A 6,754-nucleotide genomic window follows, 5' to 3' on the forward strand; every position below is an offset into this window, starting at 1 on the left:
GGAATAACTTTTCCTTCATAAAAAATTTTTGGCGGGAAAAATTTCTACGGGAAAATTTTACAAGGTATTTTATAGGTTCTTACAAGTGTTTTGGCGGGAAAATTGTAGGATCACTTTTCCCGCCAAAAAATATTTTGTATTTTGTGGACCTAATTTTGTTTCAAATAAGGGTAAAATGCTCATTAAAAATTAAAAGAGGGCAAATTTAAAAATTGACTCTCAAAGGGGGCATTTTTGAAAAGGGGTATTGAAAAATGGGCATTTTTAACAATTTCTCTAAAAACTAAACATTATATATATATATATATATATATATATCTTATAAAAATAAAAACTAAAACTAAATCAACTATTTGGGTTTGTGTATTACGTTCCAAAAATCAAAACTAAATCAACTATTTGGGTTTGTGTATTACGTTCCAAAAATCAACTTAAAATGTTGCTTAATTAAAGGATTTCAATTTTTGTTTTAAAACGTATCCGCAGTCTTTAATAATATCATAACACGATTTTTTTTTTTTTTTTTTGTTAACTATATCATAACACGAATTTATCATGTTCTTTTCGTTTATGAGTGTTCAGAATCTCATCTGAGAAATTAACACACATAGAATTTAATCCTCGACTATGCTCTCTCAGTCTCTCTGCTCGTATCTAATCCATTTCCTTAAGAATCTTGTTTTCCATCTGCAAATAAAGATGAGAAGAATCATTAAAAACTTGATTGTGTTATTATTAAGTAAACTAGGATATGACCTGCGGTACACCGCGGGTTAATTATTTAATTTTTTTATTTTTATAAATTGATGAATTTATTGTGTATAATATTTTTTGTTGTATACCGCGGGTCACATGCGTTGTATCTAAAATAAAAAATTTTAAGTTGTATTTGTTTTGTTTAGTGTTTAAGATTGTATAATTGTATTTTGATTTGTTATTTATAGGATTTCACCTGTGGTATATTGTCTCGTATTAATATTGACCCAAACTCGTCCAACCATATAATCTAAAATGAAATTAAACATCATTTTGTTATTTTTTTAATAACACTTTTATTTAAATGTCATATAATTCGAGTTAATTTGAAAGTTGCTTTCAAATAGTTTCCATGTATATTTTTAAATTAGTGTGTGTTTTTGGACCAACCCGTAAAAACAATTTATAATTGTATCTTAAAATACTAATTAGGATTTCACCCGTGATATACTGTCCCATTTTAGATAATTGTAAAAATTAAAGAAAGATCCGAATGACTCAATTTCGGGTCTGAATAAAATAACGACATGATTAAATGCTCAATTTGTTCTTAAAAATGTTAATATAGATTACACACATATTTTTATTCATCGATTGAGTAATATATGTCCGTTTTAAAAAATTTGAATTGTAACATATGCAGAAAAAAAAACTAAAATTTACTAACTATTTATATATTTTATAATAATTTAAAATAATATAAATATAAGATCAAATAAAAGTGAAATAAGAATCATATATTTATGTTTAAATTAGGTAGAGAGATTTTAGGAAATTAGTGCAAATTTGTTATATTAGCATTAAATCATCATATTTGATTTCTTTATCTATAAAAATCGTGGAGAATATACCATAAATAAAGCGTTTAAATATAGTAATTAGTTGAGAAAGTATATATATTTTAGATTTTATTAATTATTTTCGTTTTTTAATTTTGCCAAAATTTAAGGAAAGATCCGATTGAAGATTTCCGGGTCAAAATTAAACAAATTTGACCCGATTTGGGTACCCCAAAAACTGCTGCAAAAATGTATAGTAGATATTTTTGAAAAGATTTAAGTAAAGTATACAATAGTTTTGAAATAACTAGCTTGTGACACGAGAGATAGTTAGGTCTCTCTACATATATGGTTTCTAGCCTTGATTTCCATTCACGTATTAACTTACGTATTTATACATTTAAATTTAATCAAGAAAAACAACTTTAATCTGCATAGTAGATATATTATGTATATCGGTAACATTAATTACACAAACTTTTGACACATGTTTTCTTTGTGATGTTAGTTGCCATAAAGAAGTGATATTTTAACTTCTTTTTTTTCTGTCATCTGGATAAATATAAAGATGGTTTACAAAAAAGACCATTTTCACAGACGAAAGAAGGTCAAGAACCAAACAAACTACTATTCTAAGCCATTTATATGAACATGGCCTTTACAAAAGAATAAGGCAGTAGACAAACCAACCTATTCGAGAAACATCACAAAAAGCTTAGACAGGGGAAGCTAATCTCTCACATTCAAATAAGCCATATAACCAAGTAGGATAACTCGAAGCAACATAAGAATTGAGACGACAGTCCGACGTTACACTTTGAGCCAAGAGATAGGCTCCTCTGTTAGCTAGTGGAAGCTCAAGGACAACACTCCACTCCAAAAAATGACCCAAACAGCGAAGTAACTCAATTGACTCATACCTGAAGGAAGGCCAAGCAATCGGTCGCAAAATGACACCAATCAGAGAAACATCCTGCAGGGCAAAGACTACTTTTGAGCATCTGTGGCTAATCATACTTTCCAAAGCCCAAAGAGCACTCAAAAAAACCGCCTGATCTTTGTTGTTAACATCAATAAAAGATCTGCGGCTGTGTAACAAGACTCTCCCACCATCATCCCTAAGAACTCAGGCACCACCTGCCAGATTATTCCTTTTAGACCAAGACACTCCAACATTACATTTCAGCCAACCACTAAGAGGAGGTTTCCAGATTGGTAATGGTTCAAGCTGAGCATGAAACTGGGCTGCTGAGGCAACAAAGCCATCCGTGGAAGAGAACAAATCTCGGGCAGGGGGCTCCACCAAAACATCCCCCGTTGAGCCGAAAACCATTCATTAACATCCTCTTGAATCTTTATCACAGATTGTCTAGCATCAAAAGATTTGCCCTCAAAGAACAAAAGATTCCTATTTTTCCAGATTCGCCATAAAATCCAAGGAAAGCTCTTCCTAATAATGCTTGGCCAAGACTTGTTATCTTTATTAACAAGGAGATGATGAATATTGGAGAAAACAGCTCCCTTATTGAAGCCATTCTCAGGAGAAGGATAATCAGAAATAGCCCAGATTTGTCTCGCAACAGAACATTCAAACAAGACATGGTTAATACTTTCTCCTTCAAAACCACAGGCTTGACATCTACCATCTAGTTTCATTCCTCTATGCAGAAGCTGATCAGTAACCCCTAAAGCACCACTGAGTGCTTTCCAAAGAAAGACTTTAATCTTGGGATCGGTGGTGAGCTTCCATACCTGAGCTTTTAAGGTGTTAATGGATGGCTGGACATCAGCTTGAGATATGATCGCAGCCCTATTAATCTCACTTGCTAACCAATAGGCTGATTTAACAGAAAAGTCTCCATTCTTGTTGTGTTTCCACACGAAAAAATCATCCAGGTCAACAACAGGCTTTCTTCTCTTTATCTTGATAATATCATCTGGAAAGAAATGCTCATCAAGCTTTTGGGGATCCCAGTCCCTTCTCTCAAAATCAATAAGGTCGTTGACCGAAAGTTCTAAGTCAATAATGGAATTTTTAATCCATGGAATCCTCATAATACCATCTTCTAACCAAGGCTCCAACCATACCTTGATAGAATTACCATTTCCAACCCTTTTCTGTAAACCTTTGATAAGAAGATCTCTACCAAAGAGAATACTTCTCCAAGAAGTGATATTTTAACATCCCAATGTATTTTTTGTATCGTTTTTCTTTCGTTTATGAGCCACGTCAGTAAGTTATAAAAAAAAAAAAAAGAGCCACGTCAGTACATACGACCGGGACAATATGGAAAAACATCTCTGCGAGACTACGACACCGTTTGCGTTGTCCCTTGTCATTTTATCTGATCCAAATGTCAACATATTTATCAAAGAGAGCGTCAACGTAACACAAAATTCCAAAATCAAATCAAAATTAACAATTTGTTAGCCGGGTCCATCGTGGACCTACCTTAATGGATGGTTGGGATTAGAGTATTGGGGCGTGACTTTTTTATTTTCTTTTGATAAAAATGGAGGCGAGACTTTGATGATAATGAAAGTGAAATCTGACTGTATAAAATTGTGGAGACAATTAAACCAAACTATCATACGTAAGGAAAAAACATTACATATCGATATCGTATACATACTCTTTGTTAACAACTACATATCTTATATATACGCCTATTAATTATTTTAATCTCCAAAAGTTTACTTTATAGAATAAGCTAATTATGAAAACACATATTGCAAAAGATAATCAATACACATGCGTATGGATCCTGGATGCGTATTGGTAACAAGTAATATACTGTACTAAATTACTAATACTTATATTGTTAAACTAACTCTATGTTTTCTAGCTAATAATGTTATCCTTAATAAACTAACAATATATGTTTAGTTTTAGAGATAATTGGCAATATAGTACGTTTTCCAAAGATAATTGGAAAAGCAGTACATACACTATTTACAATTGGCAAACTCATCATTTGCTGCTGTAGTTTTTTTTGCCACTGACCCTTTTACCATCCAAAAAACTGATTATTTACCTCTCCATGCCATTGTCTTTATTTTTTTAAAAAAACAAAAAAAACAAATCTTTATTTATTTTTCCCTTTCCATCGTCTTCTCCAACTCAATTACAACAAACTTTTTTTTTTTATTCTTCTATCATCTTCTCAGATTTTATTATAACAAAAGAACAATCCATGTTTTCTTGGATCTTTGATTTTTAAAGTAAAGATCATCATTTTTTAGATCTGGGCTTAGACAAAGACTCTATTTTTTTCACTCTTATTTTTTTGGTTAAAATCTCTTTCACTCTTATTCTCTTCATCTTCTCCGAGACTCCGACGACTCCATTGCCGTTCTTCAGAGGTGATTTGAATTTATGCCTTAAAAACACCTTCACTGTGACTATTCCTATGCAAAATTTTCAATCTCCGATTCCATTGACGATTCAACATGCGCATAGGAAAGGAGATTACAGTACTAATAACGGTCGGGATTCTCCTTGTCAACGACTCGGTGTCAAGATCTACGGAGACCAAGATCTACTTGTAGCTTTCTGGGTAGAATTTTGGTGGTGGAGAGAGTTGAAGATTTGATTGGAGCAGGTAAATAAAAAAAATTGTGGATCTCTCTATTTCTTGCTAATTTAATTTGATTAGGCTCCTGGGTTTGATCGGATCTAGCTATGGATTTATGGAATTCATTGTATAATTCATTGAATTTAGGGTTCAAAGTTTCTGATTCATCTCCAGTAACCTTTTTGAGTGTACTTAATTTGGATTATTTGATTTACATATGGAAGCTTTGTCTTCTCTAACGTTCAAGGGTTTTGTTCCAGAAGCTATATTTGAAGCCAAAGGGCAGAAGAAGCTTTTTGTTGTTTATATCTATGGTAATTCTTGTTAGGTTTGGAGACCTTTCAACTCATTTATATATGCGTTCTAATCATCCAAGAATATGACTGTTTAACAAAAATTTCAACATTGAAGAGAGTCATAATCATATTGTGAGCTCAATCTCAAAACTTGATTTCTCATAGTAAAATGGATTTGTTTTTTAAATTTTAGGAGAGGATGAAGGAAGACATTTAATTATTAACACGAGGCAAAGCAGAAAGACATTTAATTATTAACATATATATTATCATTGGGTTGTTATATATAAAAAGTTAATGGATATTTTTGAAGAGTAAAATGGCCTAACCTCGATTTGATTCTGGAGTGATCGAACATAATCTATGTTGACATCAAGCATTAAAACTTTAGAACGGATAAACTGTTTTGTTTTTAAAACTTTAGTAACCATTCTAGAATGTTTCAGAATCGGAGTTGTGCTTGTGTTTAGGATGAAACTGTTTTGTTTTGAGAAGATTGGTTCATGAATGATGTTTTGAAACATAAAACTAAGAAGGCTGCAACAAGAAGAAGCTTCCTGTGTTCAATGGACTGGATTATTTTTTGTATTCATAGGTTTTGAAAAACAGGAAAGAGAGAGAGATTCAATGGACTTAAAATAATGAACTCGTTTTAAACATATGGAAGGAAATATATCCGTCCAGCTAGAAACATGTACAAATATAATGATTGTATCTTTCTATAATTATTTGTGGACTTAAACATATAATTATTTGTGCTCAAATCTTCATTCCACATACATCTTTCTGTACAGATGTATCCTTCTGTACAGCTGTATCTTTCTGTACAGATGTATCCTTCTGTACAGATGTATCTCTCTTTACAGTAGTTTATATCTGTACAGTCATTCTTCTGTACAGTCATTCTTCTGTACAGTACAAACTGACTAATTCTCCAATTTTGAATAGTAAATATTACTACATTACAAACATTAATGAGCATTGGTCTATATCTGTATAGTGGTCTATATATGTATTTGTACAGTGGTCTTCCGTACAATGGTTTATATCTGTACAGTGGTTTATATCTGTACAGACATTCTTCTGTACAGTGGTCTTCTGTACAGTGGTATATATCTGTACAGTGGTCTATATCTGTACAGTGGTCTATATCTCTACAATGGTTTATATCTGTATATATATTATTTGTACAGTGTTCGGTAATGTAAATTTTAAAAATTATAAAACAAAATGCATATCAAATGATAGAGAAAAAAACATAGATTTTTATGTATATGATCATTTTTTGAAAAATAAAATATACGAACGACCATTTTAATTATTATACTTTGAGAGAATGAAATATAAT

The 6,754-nt window shown here is 31.6% G+C and overlaps 1 protein-coding gene across 1 annotated transcript in view; it reads left to right on the plus strand.

The window, feature by feature from the left end:
- LOC110229318 (trichohyalin-like) overlaps nt 1-6,754 on the plus strand; it is a 34,547-nt gene that overhangs the window by 9,776 nt on the left and 18,017 nt on the right.

This window comes from Arabidopsis lyrata (assembly GCF_000004255.2).
Source record: "Arabidopsis lyrata subsp. lyrata unplaced genomic scaffold ARALYscaffold_4, whole genome shotgun sequence".
NCBI classification, from domain to species: domain Eukaryota; kingdom Viridiplantae; phylum Streptophyta; class Magnoliopsida; order Brassicales; family Brassicaceae; genus Arabidopsis; species Arabidopsis lyrata.